General features: G+C 42.9%; 1 pseudogene; it reads right to left on the reverse strand.

Annotated features, from left to right (window-relative positions):
- Positions 1 to 6,333: 6,333 nt before the first annotated feature.
- Positions 6,334 to 7,069, reverse strand: LOC121452155 (annotated as a pseudogene).
- Positions 7,070 to 21,013: the final 13,944 nt, after the last annotated feature.

A 21,013-nucleotide genomic window follows, 5' to 3' on the forward strand; every position in this document is an offset into this window, starting at 1 on the left:
TAGCTGATAGTCGGGAATTCTTCTAGTGAAGCGGCAGGAACTAAGGAGTGACCCCAGCTCTCTTTCCTTCCCATATTGCTTCTTGCCATTAATTCTGATTGTGCTACCTCTTTCTACTCTCCCTTCACTTCCTGATAGCTCTTCACAGCTCCCAGTCTCTGCCTTCTGAACCCAGAGCGAGAAGTTCCTGCAGAAAACCCTGCAATGGCTTCATTTTATACATCTCACACACCCACACTTGGATTTCCAGTACTTTCTCAAATTAGTCCCAATCCATAGTTTCTGTCCTCTTTGCCACTCACTCGGGCGTTCCCTCTGATCATCTGTTCACTGTTTCCGGTTTGCTGTGTGACTAACACACGGGCTCCTTTAATGCCCCTCTTCCCTCAAGGGCCCCTGGAAAGACTCCGTTCGAGCACAGCTCTGCTGCCTAATGGAGATTTCCAGAACAAAGCTGACCTTGAGGAGCCACTGGGAGAATGAGAAGAGGTGGCCAGAGCCGACCCCTCTGCTTCAGCTGTCTTTATGAGCGATTGCAGCCCCTGCTGAGTGGGCTTCACGGAGCTGAGACTGATGGTTAAAAGCCCAGATCGAGCGCTGTGACGACATCGCTGATGCCCCTTCCCATTTTCCACGCTGGCTGAACAGAGGCTCGCTTCCCACCAAGCCAAAGACACTCCTGGAATGGATTTATTATTCTTCCTAATTTGTGACTTCAATTAGACGCAAACAGTGACTTCATTATGAGTCGAGGTAGGGAAAAAGGTCAAGAGCTGCACACCTGGCCAGTGTTTTTAAGACGTAGGTAAGGTTTCTTAATCTTTTAAAGGGTCGCTAATTTTTGGTCACCCTCTATAGTAATCAACAATAAAAACCTTAAGATAAAGGTCTTATGAAAAATCTGCATACAAGATGTGGGGACCAGGGGGAGGTCCTAACCAGACAGGAGCCCCCCCCCCCCCCCTCGCGTCCTTTCTGTGCGCTCATGGCGTCATTGCTGCTTCATTACGGAGTTTTCTGAAGTCTCTCACACATAGACTCTAGGAGAGAAGAAAGAAACACGGGTTGTTCTTTGTGGGATTCCCAGAGCCCAGGGCCCAGTTTGTGCATATCCCTGGGAATACCCTTTCCTTCCTCTCTCCTTTAATTTTTTAAAAATATGGCAGGAACAGCTAACCTCAGCACATTCCCCCCCCCCATTGGAAATGACATAGAATTCTTCATTTAGTCTACAATAATCTTACTTAATATCTCCCCAGTTGCCCTCTCCTCTTCTTCCTGTCCTTTCTCCTCAAGTCAGGCTCCCATGTCATCCAGGTTGGCTATGAACTTTCGATGTGGGAAGGACAATTTTAACTTCTGGTCCTCCTGCCATCGTCTCCCTAGTGTTGGGGCTATGGGCCTGCATCACTAGTGGAAACCACGCCCCGGGGAGTGTGTGTGTGTGTGTGTGTGTGTGTGTGTGTGTGTATGTGCGCGCGCGCTTGTGTGCAGGCTCTCACATAGCTCGCGCAGGCTATCTTCATACTTACTGCACCCTTGCACTTCTGATCTCCCCGTCTTTACCTTGAAGGTGCTAGGATCACAGTGTGCACCATCATGGCTAGCTTTATGTGCTGTCAGGGGCCCAAACCAGGGTCCTGTGCGCTCTAGGCAGGCGCTTCACTAATGGAGCTGCGTCCCACACACCCCAGCTCCCAGCACTGAAATCTTACTATGTTCACCTAGGAAATCCCGCCCCCCCCACCTCCCCGCTGCTGAGGATTGAACCCAGCGCCTTGTACATGCTAGTAAACTCCTTCACGAATCTACACCATCACTCCTTCGCCTTTTAATTTTACCTTAAGGGGATGATTCTGAGGTAGTTTCTGTTTTCAGTTTTAATGCACCTAAATTTTTTATTGCACCTAAATTTTTATGAACTAATACAAGACTCATTTTTTAAAAATATTTATTTATTATGTATACAATATTCTGTCTGTGTGTATGTCTGCAGGCCAGAAGAGGGCACCAGACCTCATTACAGATGGTTGTGAGCCATCATGTGGTTGCTGGGAATTGAACTCAGAACCTTTGGAAGAGCAGGCAATGCTCTTAACCACTGAGCTATCTCTCCAGCCAAAGACTCATGTTTAAATGGGGGTGGTGATGATGAAACTAATCTGTTTAAAGTCGAGACATTATGTTTATCTAATAGTAATATATCAATGGCAAACAAATATATTTATGTGTATTAATAATATCATGAGGTAGGTTCACATTATTTCTAAAGTAAGACCCTCAGGGCTATACTACCTTTTTTTTTTTTTGTTTTGTTTTTCTTTTTTTGAAACAAGGTTTCTCTGGATAACGGCTCTGCTGTCCCGGAACTTGCTCTGTAGGCCAGGCTGGTCTTGAACTCACAGAGATTCGCCTGTCTCTGCCTCCTGAGTGCTGGGATCAAAGGTGTGCGCCGCCACTGATGGGCTGGTCAAACCTCGTTTTTAAAAAACTCTAATTTCAGACTTTTTCTGCTTTCTGATGATGTGATGGGAACACAATAAGCTTCTTTCAAATTCCTGCTGCCATGACTTCCCCAACACAAAGAACTGTGCCTCGGAACTCTTTTGTTTCTTCTCCCCAGGCATGGTTTGCAACAGGAGCCTGACCCAGACCCGGACGCAACTTGTCATACCTGTAATCCCCCTGCAAGGAGACTGCACGGTTCCAGAAACCCCAGCTGCTATTTCACCATCCGCCACTGGAGGGCCTCAGACACCATTTTGAATCTCTCCTGCCTCGTAGGAACCACACTCTACAGGCACCCTGCAAGCTGGGGCAGGATCTCTTCCCGGGTAATCAGCCTCACAAAACTGGTTTCCATCACTCCGGAAACATCGTCACCCAGATCAGGCAAGACCCTTACCTAGAAAATCTTCCTGCAAGTTTCCACGGCTAACCCGTGAGAGTCCAGTCTTCTATAGAGTCAGACACTGGCTATACCCTCAAACAGAGGGGCAGTGCAGTCACTCAGAAAAAGACCTTTCCGGGAAGGCTTTGGTTACTGCTCAGTCCCCAGAGCTGCGGGAGAACTTCAAAGTTCACCTCATGTGTTCACGGCTCCTGATATCTGGACCCCAGAGTCATCTGTGAGAGAAGATGGCATTGTTAATCCCACCGACTGCGAATAAGACCACTACCACAGTTTATAGCCAAAGTTGAAATAAGCTTTAATTAAATACTGGCCAGGTGGGTGGGTTCTGGCCAGGTTCACCTCTGGTTTCCCTGAAAATAATGGCCCTGAATCAAGTTTTGCCACAGTTTAAATATTTTCCATCAGATCCAATCAGGCACAAGCATACAGACTGACATATTTCCTACCCGTGAACCTCCCACAATGATCAAGCACATCCCGCGCAGATGGGTCAAACAAATTTGTTTAGGGGAGTGAAAACACTTGGGATCTCCCTTAAACAACAGCCTTCAGCATTTCAGGAACTAGAGGCTTGTGGAGCAGAGGCATTTTTGTTTCAGGGATCTCTTAGGCATGGTCATTAAAACTTAAAATGTAACTTTGGCTCTCACATCACGTCTCCTGATTAGAGGGAAAACAGTCTTCTAGGCTGAATCTAGGCCCTGGAACTCCTAGCAGCTCAGAGCCTAGGCCTGTTCTGGCTAAGGGCACCCCTGAGAAACATGGGATGAATGTCAAATGGAGACGGTAGAAGGCAGCTGTTCGCTCTCCTTAAGGAGAGAGAGAGAGAGAGAGAGAGAGAGAGAGAGAGAGAGAGAGAGACAGAGAGACAGACAGAGAGAGAGACACACACAGAGAGAGGGACAGAGAGAGAGAGAGAGAGAGAGAGAGAGACAGAGAGACAGAGAGACAGAGAGAACTGGCAGGAGCCAGTCCCTTGTGAAGATCTGACTGGATTTCACAGACATCAACTTCCTCTCAACAACTGTAGAATGCCATCGAGTTTTTAAAGTCACTTTTCTGGCTAAGATGTGTATATGGAAAGAATAAATTAGAACTAGCACAAATAGGAAAAAGACTTATCTAGACGCCAGATGTTGTAAGGAATTCATTCTAGATTTGCTTTGTATCATGGTTGAATTTAGTGTTATGAACTGTCAGTGTTTTTCTTGTGTTTTCTTACGTTTATAATGTTTGTAAATAAATGGCTTCCTCCCCCAATATATAATTTCAATAATCACATATTGTAATTACTGTAAATGTAATTGTTCCAGTCAAGCCCAATCTAGTGCTTATTTATGTTTTCATTCTGTCTCAAGACAGATTAGTTTTTAAATACTCCAAAGAATTACAATATAAAAAAACACATATTTTTTTTTTGTTGCAAAAGCATCAAAAGGACAGAACACATATCTTAGTGAAGAGAATGGATTAACTCAGACACCTTTGTCAGAGGATAATAGAGACTTTAAAGAGAGCTTTCAAAATGGAATAAAGTCTAATTTATTTTAAAGGTCATAGCAATACTACCTTTTTTCAAAGAAATTTAGATTTATTTGTGTGTGTGTGTGTGTGTGGTGTGTGTATGTGTGTGTGCATGTGTGTATATATGTGTGTATGTGTGTTTGTATGTGTGTACATGTGTGTGTATGTATGTGTTTGTGTATGTGTGTGTGTATGTGTGTTTTACCTAGGGCATCAGATCTCTTGGAGTTACAAATAGTTAGAAATCACCATGTGGGGGCTGGGAACTAAACCCAGGTCCTCTGCAAGAAGAACAATTGCTCTTAACCATGAAGCCCGCTGTCCAGTTCACTATGATTGTTCTTAGCTGCCATCTACACTCTGAAGTTTATACTGTCAGCCCCACTGAAACATGCCGTGAGCTGTATTTGCCCTGTGGAAATCTGGGTCTCTTATGCTGACAATTGCCTACATAGTCACCACATAATAGGCAGTTGTCACCGTTTCCCTTGGAAATAAACAAGGGTTCATTTTCTCAATCAGAAGCAGGCTTTATTCCAAGACACAATGACATAAGGTAAAAATGCAAAGAACTGTGCAGTTGTGGGGGTTAATTTTTAAAGATTAGTAGTTTGGGCTGAATTACAAATAAATTAAACACTAAAATACTGAGTCCTTATGTGATGAAATGGATTCAGATGGACAGATACTCAGGTGGCTGTGCACTGCTGGGAGGCAGGAGGCAAAGATGCTCGTGATTGGTATGTGCCTGGGTCACTCACTTATCCCCTCTTTTTTTTAAAAATCTTTTTTTACTATTAATTATTTTTTTTCATTTATTTTACATCCTGGCCGCAGTTTTCCCTTCCCCCTCTCCTCCTGTTCCCCCACACCTCCTCTTTATCTCATGCTTCCTCGATTTTCTGTGTTGTCTGACATCTTATAGAACTCTTCACTGAGCTCATTAAAGAGGAAGCTTCCAAATTAGCCCCAGGACACTCATGACAACAAAAAATGTTGCTGTGTGTCCCATTAGTATCTATACCGACTTTATCCACACAGGATGAGGCTGCCCGGAGGCTAGAGGAAACTGGCATTGCTTATTCGCTGCATCAAGTCTGAGGGCGATGCTAGCGATGTTCAAGACTGAGGGTGGTGGTGTCCAGTCACATTCAGGGGCGTGATAGGAAAACAGTCAAGGGGAGTGAGGGAGATGTTGGGACCCTGTCAGGAGAGCCTCTGTCCCCTCCTCCTTCCCCCCTTAGTGCATTGGACCTATATGGTGGTGCCTGGGTAGCATCTTATCACCTGGTGAGGTACTCTTAACGGTTTTCTAAAATTTTCTTTCTTTTCTGCCCTTGGGTCAATCAAATCAAGCATGATGGAGCACCCGTTATTAGCTAAATATTGTTCTGTGCAATTGGGACACATGAGAGAATAATAAGGAGCCCTGCCTTCAGCGACTGTACGTACTGTCTCTTGTTTATTACTACCTCCCTTATGTACTACTCGTGACCTTTGGAAAGTTGCTGAACCCCTGTGCACCTGCCATCAGCTGCCCACTGGGGTTGAGGTCAGGATCAGAGTGGACACCGAGCCTGGTGTGACGGACAAGGCTCCTACTCACCATCCAGGCAGCAAAAAGGGCTGGAAGTGGACTCAATTTGTTTCTGTGGGTGTATCTACTTAATTATTCATATGCACGTGTGTATGTGCGCTATGTGATGCCTAGTGCCGTCGAAGATGGTGCTAGAGAGGGCTTCGGAATCCCTGAACTGGAGTTACAGATGGTTGCAAGCTACCATGTGGTTGCTGGGAACTGAACGCTGGTTCTCTGAAGGAGCAGCGAGTGCTCTTAAACACGGAACCAATCCTCTCCAATGGGGAGAAGGGAGAGGCCGGTGGGATACACACTGTTACCGCTGCTGTGGCTGCTTGGTGGCAGCCCTGTTGGCCAGGTCCTTGGCCTCTTCTGCAGTTGCCAGTGTTCTTTCCTTTTTTTTTTCTTTCTCTTTGGCCGCTTCTGTTGTCTCAACAAGTGTATTAAAACAATCCCTACCTTGTAGCTTTGCCAAGATGTACTCAAAACCCTTCATTGCCTTGATCACAATTTCTTTTATCTTTTTTTCGAGACAGGGTTTCTCTGTGGTTTTGGAGCCTGTCCTGGAACTAGCTCTTGTAGACCAGGCTGGTCTCAAACTCACAGAGATCCGCCTGTCTCTGCCTCCCGAGTGCTGGGATTAAAGGCGTGAGGCACCACCGCCCGGCCACAATTTCTTTTGAAGTGGTCAAGACCAAAGTCCTGGACAGCTCTGGAGAAGCCAAAAAAGCTAGGAGGAGACCTAGGCTTCCTGTGGGTTTTGGTTCAGCAGCTGTTTTCAGAGCTCACATTGTGCCTTTATACCATCAACTGGTGTGGTTGATGTTCCGGGTGAAGGTGGTCATGTGACTCTGTGGTCCCACAGTAGAGTCTTCCAGAATGTACACCAACCGAGCAACGCTAGCAGGAACAGTTCCTCTGCCCAATGTGCCACCCTGTTTGTCTTGGTCAAGAATCTGGGACAGAAGATTGCAGTCAGGGGCCACCTCCCCGTGCACTGTGTGTTCAGTTAAGCTCTGTTTGCTATTGGGATTCAGGCGCCATTGCCACATGGCAGTGAACACCTAGCCCCTCACGCTTAGAGCACGTTCTGGCCCAGGAAGTACTCTACCATCACTGTGGCCTGGGGAGGTCTGGCACCAGCACAGTGTCAGGGTGTCTACCAGGCTCGCACCACAGCCTCTGCTGGCCTAGGCACAAGTTGCCGCCCCGGCCATAGGGACTACAGGGCTGTGAATTTTCTTAACCGAATATTATCTATTCTGTAGCATAGGTAGTTATTTAGAAATAACACTTAGAAAAAAGCGGAACTTGTCAGCGTCCAGTCACTCTCCTGCGGATGTGATACGATATCATGACTTTCCAAGGCAGTTCACAGAAGAATTTAATTTGGCTTACAGTTCCGGAAGAGTCCATTATGGTGGGTGGGGGGTGGCAGCAAGTGGGCGGGGGAGCAGGAAGCAGAGAGGTCATGTCCTCAACCGCAAACAGGGAGCAGAGGAAGAGAGAACTGAAAGTGGGAAAGGTTATCTACTCTGGAAGCCCATTTCCAGTGCTGCACCGTCTCAGACAGCACCCCTACCCGGGGACTGAGTGTTCCAGTGTCTGAGCCTGCGGGGGACATTTCCCATTCAAATCATCACAGTCAGAATAAAAATGGAGTTGCTGTGGGAAGTCCAAGGAACCCCCACCTCCATCCAGGTCTAGTAAGTTGAGCATCCAAACTGCCTAGGCTCCCACAAATCCAGTGCGTGCAGTAGGATCAGAAACCCATTGCCATTGTTCTTGAGTTCTCAGTAGTCCTCATTGTCCGCTATGTTCAGAGAGTCCGGGAACCCTGATTGCTTTTCGGGCTGAGGGGGGGGGGGGACTTAATTGGGGGAGGGGGAAGGAAATGGGAGGCGGTGGCGGGGAAGAGACAGAAATCTTTAATAAATAAATAAATTAAAAAATTAAAAAAATGGAGTTGCTGGGTCAACCCTAATTGAAAACTGTTAATGAAGCCCAGAGGTTGTGAGGAAGATTTCCTATGTGTGGGCACTTACTAGAAAAGCCTTCCAGAACCATACACACATTTGTGCCAAGGACCCCACAACCTCACACACAAAGTACTTCTACAAGACATAGACTCAGCAACCTCAATCTCAGACTGAAGTTACTCTTAGTATTAGTTTCCTTGGTAAAAGGTCACTGTTTCAAAATATCTGATCTGATCTGGATCCTCTTCATTGTGGTCTTGTTTTTTAAATTCCCCCTTGCTTTGACCTGTTTGGACATACCCGTCATTTACTATGGAACATGTATATTCACATTGTACTTGTCTGTTTTCACATATAAACACCAGTGTCCCCATGTGTGTGCGTGTGTGTGTGCATGTGTGTATATGTGTGTGCGTGTGTGCGTGCGCATGTGTGTATATGTGTGTGCGTGTGTGCGCATGTGTGTATATGTGTGTGCGTGTGTGTGTGCGCATGTGTGTATATGTGTGTGTGTGCGCATGTGTGTATATGTGTGTGTGTGTGTGTGTGTGTGCGCATGTGCACATGTCTGTGGATGTGAGAGGTGTTGTTCCTCAGGGATTGGCCCACATTTATTATTTATTTATTTATTTATTTATTTTATTTCCACATTTTTTAATTTATGACACAGGAGGGGCTGGAGAGATGGCTCAGAGGTTAAGAGCATTGCCCGCTCTTCCAAAGGTCCTGAGTTCAATTCCCAGCAACCACGTGGTGGCTCACAACCACCTGTAATGGGGTCTGGTGCCCTCTTCTGGCCTGCAGGCATACACACAGACAGAATATTGTATACATAATAAATAAATAGATAAATAAATAAATATTTATGACACAGAATCTCTTACTGGCCCAGAGTTTGCCAAGCAGGCTAGACTGTCTTCACAGCAGCTCCAGGCACCCTGTCTCCATCTTTCCAGAGCTGGGGTTACAAATGTTCATCATTGTGCATGAGTTCCGGGCCTAGACCCCAGGTCCTCATGCTGGCAAGGCAAATACTCCAAGCACTTCACCAGGCGAGCCATCCCCCAGCTCCACGGTCACTGCTCATTACAGTCTTTCCCTGATTGTTTCTCATTTAGATCAGGATTCATGTTCTGCTAGAAATGATCAGCATTTTATTTGTGGCCTGTGTGATTTGTGATTAGGTATCGTAGAAGTCACTGGCTTGTGATTAAAACGAATCGCAGTAGTCTGGGAACTGGAGAAAAGTTCCTTAGCAAGGATTCCAGTATTAAACCCCCAAATCTAAAAATAGAAAAGAGGCAATCCTTAGGATATGAGCGAGGCCTAATGCCTTCATCGATTTACGTATGAAGCATGTATTCCTTCCCTCACATACACATTGCTGAAGAGATGTCAAGCATTGTTACTTTCAGGTGCCAAGTTCTTTGTGTGTGTGTGTGTGTGTGTGTGTTTGAGGTAGGATAGCACTCTGTAGCTCAGTCTGGTGTCAAACTCATGGCAATCCTCCTGTTCCAGCCTCCGGAATGCTGGGATTATGTGTGTGAGCTGCCACATCTGTCTTGGTTACATTTAAAATTCTCTTTCAGATATACAATTGTAGCTTCAAATAATTTTCAAATAATTAAAAAATTTAAAGCAGTATTTTTTAATTGAAAATAGATTTTTTCATACAATATATTATATTACGTTTTCCCTTTCCCTAGTTCCTCTCACATCTTGGCACAGGGATTAAGAACCCTGGCTGCTCTTCCAAGAATTTCTGTTAATTCCCAGCACCCACAGGTACTCAATCATCTCTAACTACAGTCCCTGTGTGCTGTAGGAAATCCTTCAGCCAGTAGCCTTCAAGTTACCTGCCCACTTGGGCATGGCCTCTTATACTATAAATGCCAATGTCAAGTGCGCGCCCCCTCTCTCTTCCGGCTGCTGGATTTGGTTGCTATTCCCTGTTCGAGCAAAGGACTGTGATCTGTAAGTCTACCCCTAAATAAACAACCCTCTATTATACTCAATTCTGGGCTAGTGTGGGATTTCTTTTTAGCATCCACCTTCACTTGTGACTCCATGGCCATCTTCTGGTCTCTGTGGGTACTGCATGAACAAGGTGCATAGTCATACATGCACGTAAAACACCCATACACATAAAAAGCAAACATTTAAAATATTGATATTTATTTTATAAGAGGAAAGAATTAAAAATAAATCCCAAATGCGTATATCTATTTTTCATCAAAGCTAGGTTGATCATCAATTACAGTGGGCATTTGGGATTATTTGTTAAATTTCTCTTTGGGTAATCTGAGTGGGCTCCATTGTTTAGCATAACAAAGAATTTTATTATTTAATTTTGTGCTATTGGGTATCAAACCCAGAGCCCTACGCGTGTTTCTCAAGTGCTTTGCCATGGAACTAACCAAGCCTTCAGTGAACCGTTCTAGAAGATAATTTCCCCTTCATTTTTAAGCTAATTTCTTCAGTTAGCATTCCAAGTAGCAGGCTCTCTGAGTACATTTTCAAGAGCATTAACCACTGTATTTTGTTTTTTGTAGGAACTCTTAATCTTGCATTATGAGTTGTTGACTTTCTTTTCCCTAGGCCCTTGGTGTCACGGGAAGCATATGCTGTCTTCTGAGTCGAAATACAGTTATTCTTCTCTTGATGTATACAGATTTGTCCAGAAGATGCTGGCATTTGTTATATAACCTGAATGTTGAAAGGATAAACCCACGGACATAGATGCAGAATTGAAAGCAACATTTCTGAAATTCATTGATCTCAGCTTTTCAGTCTCATTTGAAGACGACAAAAAGATGCTCCAGGGAGAACGCAGATTCCGACTAAGGATTGAATCTGAGGGCGGCAGTGGGCAGGGAAGCCCCAACTTGGCATCATTATATTATCCTCAATATCAGTTGCACACAGATGGGAACACCCACTAGATACCTACGCCAACACACTTATGAGCTCATCTGAATTAATCTTTGTAAGAGCCTATGAGCCATGAATATGTAGTCGCTATGACAAACCATCCATGGGAGGACATATGACTTTATAACAATTAGAAAAGGCAGTTGGAACATCCCTTATCCTACAAGATCATAAAGAAGCCTCGGTTCACTCTGCTGTGGTTGAAACTTTGAAACAGAGGATGAATTCTCCATCATGCATTAGCATGGCTTAAACAGCTCAAAATTAAAGTCAGCAACACAATATTGATTATTCAAAAAAAAAACACCCAGCAGACAGCCCCCATGCTGCTATAAAACAGGTTATGATAGTGCCAAGGCTGTGCTTAGGGAGAGGGCCCTTGGCAGAATAAGGTAGGAAGCCTGTGAAGTGGGGGACTGAGCTCCTTTGCCCCTAAAATAAAGTCTGTGGATTTAAAGTCAGGGGAGTCAATTCAGTCTCTTTTAGTTTAAAACACACTGAAGCTATGGGTGAAAGTGGAGGGTGTCTTTATTTTCTTAGACAATGTCTTTGAGCATTTTCTTCCCCCACTAGTGCTGTGGGACAATGGTCTTGTACCCTGTTAAGATTTGTCATTTGTATTGGTTTAAAAAAATGCTGATTGGCCAGTAGCCAGGCAGGAAGTATAGGTGGGGAAACTAGAACAGGAGAATTCTGGGAAGAGGGAAGGGCTCAGTCTGCAATCGTCACCCAGACACAGAGGAAGCAGGATGAGAATGCCTCACTGAAAAAGGTACCAAGTCACATGGCTAACACAGCCAAGAATTATGGGTTAATTTAAGATGTAAGAGTTAGTTAATAAGAATCCTGAGCCAATAGACCAACCAGTTTGCAATTAATGTAGACCTCTGTGTGTTTCTTTAGGGCTGAACTGGCTGCAGGACCGGGTGGGGCAGAAACCTCTGTCAACACACTAGACTTCTTGTTTTATTCCCACCTGGACCATCCACACTGAGAGGCTTCACCTGGGTCTGCTACTTTCCTAGGTGTGGGTGCTGGAGGTCTGACCTTAGCAGGGAATCTGATCAGTAGCAGAATTGCTTCAAGTGATTGTTTTACGGTTTTAAATGCTCTGGAATATAACTGCATCCCAATACATCCATAGTATTTACAGATTGACACTTAAAATTATCTATTCTTGCTCCTCTTCTTTCCTTTAGCATTTCAGCATTAATATTAGACAGCAAGCCTGACTCTCACTGTCCCAGGGAAGGAAGGACACAACAATCACAGAAAGAAGGGTAGAGTTCATTGTGCTCTAAATAGTTTTTTTGGTTTTAATTTATCTCTAAGTAATCAGTTACCTTTTTGTATGTGTGTGGGTGTCCACGTGCCACAGCGTGTAGGTCTGAAGCCAGCTTTCAGCAGTTGCCTCCCAATCGTATGGATCCAGGAAGCAACACAGGACCTCAGGCTTGGTGTCAAGCACTTACTCACTGAGCCATCGTCCTGGCCCCATGTGTTTCAAATCAGAAAACAACAACAGGGCTGGGGAGCTCCTTCAGTTCTTAGAGTGCTTGTCTAGCCTGCATGAAGTCTTGGGTTCAATTCTCAGAATATGTGGCAGCAAACAGCCTTATAATTCCAACACTAAAGAGGTAGAGGCAGGAGGATCAGAAGCTCAAGGTCATCCTCAGCAACAAAACGAGTCAGTAGCCAGCTTGGGCTACATGACTTTAAAAAAAATGAAGGAGGATGAGAATGAGGAGGAGAAAGAAAAAAAAAGAAAAAAATCAAAGTAAAGCAAAACAATAACAAAATAAAAGAAACAGCCAGAAGTCTCGAGGCCAGAGAGAAACTGTTGATTCAATGGCAAATACTTGATTCTGCTTTTGGCAATGGCACAAACTCCTATCAGAGAACTTTCTCTAATAGACAAAATCCTTCAGAGGAACAAACAGCAGTCGTCATCCGGAGGCACCAGAACGCCAGTCTGAACAGGCTGTGCCTGTGAATGTTACATGGACATTTGAAGGGGAGGAACAGTGCCGACAAGCTCTAATCTCATAGATTTTGAATTTTAATTTTTAGCATATATAATTTACATATAATAATGGGTTCCACGATATTCTTGGGTATTTGTGCAATGCATTTTCATCATGCTCACTGTCTTTACCCTCTCGCTTCCTCCCACTCCCATTAAAAATCTTTCTTTTCCTGTCTCCTCACTCCCACTCTCTTGTGCACACGTGTGTGTGAGCTAATGGGTTTCATTAGGATTGCTTACAACAGTGTATGTAGGTTGGAGTTTGTTTACAGGAGCACAGATACTTTCCTGTGGCTACGGAGCTAAAGAAAATAAATGTCTCTCCCCTATTTCTTATACTTTTAAAATTGTTTTATATTGAGGTATACTTTTTTCTCCCCTCCCCTCCCCTTCTACCTTCTCCCATGATCCCCATGTTCCTAATTTACTCAGGAGATTTTGTCTTTTTCTCCTTCCTATGTGGATTCTTGTATGTCTCTCTTAGGGTCCTTGTATGTCTCTGGGGTTGTGAACTTTATTTCTTACAAATGTTAACCTGAAAGGGAGTCATAGTTGTCACTCTAAGATACTAAATGTGGATGGAAATCTCACAGCCTTCCTGAGAATAGAATTTAAAGTAACCACAATGACTGAAAGGGAGGGAGGGATCTTGGCAAATAGAGCCACAAAAAGGGAGCCCCAAATTCTGTGTATCATCTTCTTGGATTTCTGTTTAAACCCTGAACTATCCATAGGAAACAAGGCTCCAAGCTACTAAGCTAAGACTGAAAATTGAGATTGGATGTCAGAATGGATGCTTGAATTCTACCAGCTTCACCTACAAGCAGGAGTAGCAAATGTCTGCAGAGCAGGAATCCAGAGTCTCCATAACCTCTGATGTTCTAGATGCAACCAGAAGCTACAGGACAGGATGGTTGGGAGTGGCAGCGCTCATCTGTATTTCTAGCACCTGGAGGCAGAGGATCTCAAGTTTGAGATCTGGCTTCAAATATGCACTGAGAGCCTATCTCAAACAAACAACAGCAATAACAACAAATACCTCTGAATAAATAATGACGTAAAATTATTGACCAGAAAGATATAGGAAGGATACAAGATATATGCTTTCTCCTGTGTCAAGCAGAAAAGATGGACCTGATGGTGACCAGATTTTTCACTTAGCAAAGAAAGGTCTCTAAGTAGAAAGTTACTATGTTCAAAGATGCCAAGGAAAATACTTTTCTTCTTATATTTTCATTTTTTATGCACTACCTTTTTTTTTTTTAAGATTTATTTATTTATTATGTATACAGTATTGTTAGTATCCTGCATCTATGCCTGCAGGCCAGAAGAGGGCACCAAATCCCTTTATAGATGGTAGTGAGCCACCATGTGGTTGCTGGGAATTGAACTCAGGACCTTTGGAAGAGCAAGCAGTGCTCTTAACCACTGAGCCATCTCTCCAGCCCCCTTATTTTCATTTTTTAAAAATTATTGTTTGTTAGCAAACAAAGAATAGGTTTCACTGTGAGATTTTACACACACACACACACACACACACACACACAGACACACACTTTCATACCCCAGTGAAGAAATTGAAATTACAAAAATAACAAAATGGGAAAATTCGGAACTGACAAATACATCTGAATTAATCAATTGAAGAGGTTTAAAAGAAGGCTGAAGATGGCATATGTAAGATTTGAGGAATCTTAGGTAGGTCAATTGAAATGATCTAATCTAAAAGACAGAGGGGGGAAAAAGAGAAAAAGGAACAGAGCCTCAGTGACCTGTAGGTTACAAATTAATGGGAGAAAAGATACAGTATATAAGTGATAAGCGTAAGAGGGCTGCGTAAACTTTACAATAGCAGATAAAACTCTGCGACAAACATTACCATAAGACACAAAGGGAGCATCATTGCATTAAACAGGTCAAGATGGGGGTGGTGGTGACATATTCTTGTGTACCTCTGCAGTCATGAGGCTGAAGCAGAAGAATCTTGAATTTGAGGCCAGACTGAGCTACATAGAGAGACTTCAAACAAGCAAACAAACAACCCCCCAAACCAAACCAAACCAAATCACAACTACAATAGAACAAACACACAAACCAAAACCAAAGCACCACCTCTCCACTACTACAAACCTAAGCAAGCAAGCAAACAAATGAGGTCAGTACATAAAGGGGTCTTGGCAATAGCAAAGGCATGCTTGACAGTGGCGTTTTAAAGTACGTGAATCAAAATGACAGAAGTAAAGATAATAAAAATAATTCATGTTATTTCAGAACTTTCCAGATGCTCAGTGGATTGGTAAGACTGTTTAAATCTTAAAAGTCAGAACCTGATATGCTCAGAGGAGGACGCTTACAAAATGAACCCGGACATAGAGGAGATTACGTTGTGGCTATCTGTGGGGCAGGTCTGGAGCGTGGATCTTGGGGGGCTGAAGCCAGAGAAGCTTTCCTGATTTGGAACTGTCCTAGAGCCCAGAGAGCTTCCATAACATGGAGCAGGATGATGAAAAGCAAAGGATAAACAAAGCGGAGGCAGCCTCACTAGGACATCATGCTGAGCTCAGGGCAGCACACAGGAAGTAACTGAGAGTTTCTGAGCCCGTAAGGGCCACGCAAGTGCTACATAAGAGTCGCGTAACAGCCATGTGAGAGTATTGCGGGCACTAATAGGATACAGATAGCCTAGGTCTCATGCAAGAAGATTCGGGCATGCTACCTCCAAGACCAGTACGGAGCAGAGGCTCAAAGTGAGCACACTATGTATCAAACACCAGAACATGTCTTCCAAGACTAGGGGAGATGAGCTACTAGTGATTGCAGATAATTACTCGTGGACCATTTAACCTCCTTTAGCTATCAGGGATTTTATGGAATCCCAAGGGAAATTATGTCATATTCAGAGGAGAAGGAGAGGTGGCAGTGAGTGGAAGGATCTTAGCTGATAGAGTTTATTCAACTAAGAGTTATAAACCAAAACTGAATGAATTAACTTTAAGCAGGGAGACCAAGAGACTGAAACACATCTCATACTTGAACATTAAAATGTTTAAAGGAAGGTGAACATGATGTATTTGTATAGTTTAACAAGTCACCCAGTCTAAGAGATGGACATGCTAGTGTCCCCCATTTATCAATCACCCCCTTTCAGCCCCCTTCTTCCTTATAGTAACCATCATTTTATTATTTTCTTACTAATTTATACCTTGAAGATATTATTTTGGTGGTAAGTTTTAGTCACTTGCTGTCGGAGTAATTATAGCATGACGAGCCTTGTTTGGCCCACGATCACGATCACCCAGCCATAGCTTTCCAATGTCAGTCCCTAGAGATGGCTTTGCTGGGGTGTGGCACCTACGAATCTTTGCCTTCACAAAATGAAGGCACTGCTTGTCAAGTGTTCCCACCAGTTTTCACATCTGGCAGCAGTGTATGACTGAATCCATTGTTCTACGTCCTTGGCAATGCATCCTTTTTTGTGTATTTGTCAGACAATGTTTTGCCAGTCCTTATAAGAGTATTTTTCAGTCTTGATTTTCAGGTGCTGAATTACCTTTCCTTTCTCTAATAAAATAATAAATACCAGACACGTTCCAAGTCCCATCACTACCCCTGCATGACCCTGGACTCTGCCTTTTCTATTCTTATGGAAGAACTGCTTGTACTCTTCACCAAGGGCAGTCATTTCATTGGTGTGGATTCCAACTTGTAATATCCACTTAAGATTTTTGATCCAATAATTCTACTTCTTGCTTTTGTGTTACCATTGTCCTCTCTACCGGGTCATTTTTACCAGCATCTGGGCATGCATGTGTGCCTCCCAACTTAAAACACAGAAAATACCAGTTCCTAGGACCACCAACAAGCATTCCATTCCCTGGTTTTCCTTTACACCAGGACTTTCTGAGTTCTTATCTCCCTGTCTCCAATTTGCCTACCATTTTCTCTTAGTGTTCAGTTCAGTGTTCTATATCATTATTTCATTAGAATTTTTTTCTTATTAGAGTGGCCAGGGATGGTTGTATTACTAAATCATTACTTTCCAGTTGTTTTTTAAACTCATCTATCATCTGAACTTAACTTTATCCCTCTAATGTTATTCTCCACGATGTAATCTGAATTCTCTATTGCTAGCTATTCTTTCTTGGTTGACTTTGCTGGCTATTCCTCATCAATCTGATCTTCCAGCAGTGGGCACTGCAGACCTCAGGCCTTTGTGCTCCCTTGATGAGTTCATCTAGTCTCATGATTTTAAATAACGTAGTGAAGCTGGCAACTTTCCAATTGTCTTTCTGGAGCACTTCAAGGATGTCCAGATTTGTTTATTCAACTGCCTTTTTGACAAATTATTTGGTCGTCTAGTAAATCCCTTACCATGCCTGCAACTAATCAATTTCTTAAGGGTTTCCATGACATTTATTTATTTAGTTTAAATTTAGACAGAGCCTTTATCTTCTTGCCTGTGAGAGGTGCACTACTTTGGCTGTGTGTACCAACATGTATAGCGTATTTTAAGTTCCTCTTCAGAGAGTAACACCCACCCTCTTGTATTTCATTGAGCAGCCTCTCCATCCTTCCTGGTCTTCTTAGACATTTTGGAATTGTTCTTAACTTCCCTATTCTTTTCAGTCACATCCAACTAATAAACCAAGTTTTGACTGATAGATTAGATTATATAAGAGGAACAACACAAAGATAGGGAGGCCCCTCAAACCTGCCACCTTTTTCATGGTCTATATTTAGAGTATTAGTTACTGTTCTACTGTGAAGAGACACCATGACCATGGCAACTCCCATAAGGGAAGTCATTTAATTGGGGCTTGCATACGGTTTCAGAGGTTTAGTCCATTGTCGTCATAATAGGGAGTACAGGAGTATGCAAGTGATGATGGGGCAGTAGTTGAGAACTACATGCTGGTCGTAGGTAGAAAGAGAGAGACACCAGACCTGGCTTGGGTGTTTGAAATTGCAAAACCCATCCTCAGTGACATGCTTCTCCCTACAAGGCCACACCTCCTAAACCCTCCCAAGTAGTACCGCTCCCCAATGACCAAGCATCCAAATATAGGAGCCTGTGGGGACCATTCTTGTTCAGATCACTACAGAGAGGAAATGTTGACTTTCCTTCCCACCTTTTACAGCCCAGTTCATGTTTTAGATCACTAACTCTGTTGAAAATTCATCAATTCACCCGGGCGGTGGTGGCGCACGCCTTTAATCCCAGCACTCGGGAGGCAGAGGCAGGCGGATCTCTGTGAGTTCGAGACCAGCCTGGTCTACAAGAGATAGTTCCAGGACAGGCTCCAAAACCACAGAGAAACCCTGTCTCAAAAAACCAAAAAAAAAAAAAAAAAAAAAAAAAAAAAAAAAAAAAAAAAGAAAATTCATCAATTCATAAATTATCTTTTACTACTTCTCAGTCTGTTAGAATAGTTCGGCTTAACCTTCAATCCTGCAAATAATAATGGCAAATCAATGCTGCCCAACACCAAAGAGTTTTTATGAGATTAAGTTGAGTTAGTTTTTAAAAAGAGATTATAATGGTGCCTGGCTCATGGTACATTTAAAAAAAAATGGCTCTATTGATAAGCTGATGATGTTACTGCCTCCCTGGGCCTATAATTTATCTGATTTGTTTTTGAGTATGCAGTATGTAACATTGCGCTAAGAATCTTGTGTACGTTCGTTTAGTAAATGTTTATTAATAAATGGGTTCATAGGATATAGGTGTAGTTAGGTAGTCACAGATATGTTCTAGAAATACATACTTTGGAAAAACTGCTAGATTTGAGAGATTCACTATCAATCTCTGGCTCATTCTTTACTGGTTGAATGACCTTCACCAAGCTACTTAAGTTTTTGAACGATAGTTTCTTCAGCTAAAATTAGATATAATAGTATTCCTGAGTGATATGGTAAGGATCACTCAAGATGATGTGCATGGAAATTCTTGATAATCTCTAGCTCATGATGCAAATTAAGGTTATTTGGTATTAGCATTTGCGATTGAAGGCTTACCTATTGCAACTCTAAAGCAATGAGACTTACTATACATTGTATAAGAATATAAATTTTGCCTTTTTTATACTTGGCTTGCCCATATCTAGGGATCTCTTCGCTCCATGTGGGAAGGTGTTGTATGGCATATACTTCGTCTGCACAGGAAGACCGTGGGAACAGTTGCACACTCTGCTCCCTGAAGGGTTATATTTTGGCCTGCCTGCCTGATCACAATCACAGTCTGTTGCTCTTTGCAACACAGCCTCATCGTTTTCTTCTGTCTCAGAAAATTAGCTTGTAAAAGATAATGTAGGCTAAAAGCAATCAAACACAATTTTGAAAGCGGTTGGTAGAATTAAGATTAAAAAACCCAGTTGTTAGTCTGTTAGTAAATAACTGTTTACAGAACAAGTTAGGAAATGGTTATAAAACCATACCACCAAACCTCCCTTGACAATTATATAACTGTTTGGGGGGTGTTTGTAATCAATCTGTTTGCGTGATTGGTCAACTTGGAATCTTAGTCAAATAGAACCTACATCTTGCACATTTTCCCCCAGTGTGGGCTGGTCCGTCTAGACTGACACATTTTTAGAAAGTAAATCTCAGCTCTTCTGTCTAGGGAAATCCTTGGGAGAGGCAGTTTAATCAAAATCTCTACTTGCTGGTGAGGCAGTGTTTCACCCCATTTGTTAAGGGTTTCTTCTGTGTCCACTCATAAAGAACTGTTTTGTATTCTCCTGTAATCTGTTTAAACCCTGCTACTTTGAAATGTAATAAGCCAAGCTTCTGTGTTGCTGTATTGATTATGTTTCAGGTCCGAGGTATTGGTGATATGTTCTGTCATTGGGTGTTTAGCAACATTGATGAAACTGTTCAAGAGCTCATGAGTCACCAGTGGCCATGGCAGACTTGACAGTCATAGTGCACTTTGTACATAATTGGTTTGGTCTGTAGGATATAACCAGAACCCTTGCACCTTGCAACTCTATTAGCTGCTTTATTGCTTGCAAATTTACTTCAAGATTAGCTGTGCTCTGACAGTCTTGAGAACTTCTCAGAGATGTAGAATAGCTAACATGAGAGTCATTCATTTCGACATTCTCCCCTGAAAGTGTGACATAGGGTGGTTGGTACCAATTCTACATAAGAAAATGATACCTAATATGACTGAATAAGCAATTTTACATTTTAAAAACTGAAAGTATAGTATCATGAACTCTGAATAACTTGGGCTAGTGATTGGGGGAAACAATATTACATCTTATTTCTCTTTATAAGGGTAAATGACTCCTTAGTTCATTGTGTGTGGATGTGTTTATGTGTATGTTATTTTTCCTGGAGAAGGAAAGACCATTGGTCCAGCTGTGAATGAAAAAGTCAAGAAAGCTAGGAGGAAGAAAAAACAATCCTTAGTTTAATGTTCCAAATTGTATCCCAAGATGGATTTCCTATGCCACTGAAACACAGTCTTTCGGAAGCCTTGCTACAGAGGTCTTGGTCTAAGCTAATCAAAAATTTATTTCATTCTAAATTATGTGTATAGGTATGTGAGTACAGGTGCTCCTGGATGCAAGAAGAGGACAGCATATTCTCCTGGAACTCAAGACAGCTGGGAGCCATCTAACTTGGATGCTGGGAACTGAACTCTGGTCTTCGGCAGGAGTAGGATGAGCTCTTAACCTCGGGGTCATTTCTCTAGCCTGCTGAAGCTGAGTTTTAAAGAACAAGTGTGAATTAGCCAGGTCTGGGAGACGGGGGATGACAGTGCAGAGAGGAATAGGTAGAATAATGATGCTATTCACCTGCCACTGTTGCTGTCATCTTATCATCGTCCTTGCCATCATCATTATCACCACACCATCCCCCTTTGCCCTCATTCCCACTCTCATTGGTATCTTCACCCTGGTTCAGCAGAGGAGGAAGTATCAGAAAGGAAAAGGTCGTGACTACAGAACGGGGAGGCTGATTTGATGTAGGGTAGGTTGTATTTCCATAGGTGTTGTTCTTGGGCTTTGTAGAGAACTGACACTCAGCTGGGAGATATGTGCCACAGCTAGACA

Source organism: Microtus oregoni, unplaced genomic scaffold (genome assembly GCF_018167655.1).
Source record: "Microtus oregoni isolate MIOR12 unplaced genomic scaffold, Mior012 000009F_ref0000495, whole genome shotgun sequence".
In the NCBI taxonomy this organism is placed as follows: domain Eukaryota; kingdom Metazoa; phylum Chordata; class Mammalia; order Rodentia; family Cricetidae; genus Microtus; species Microtus oregoni.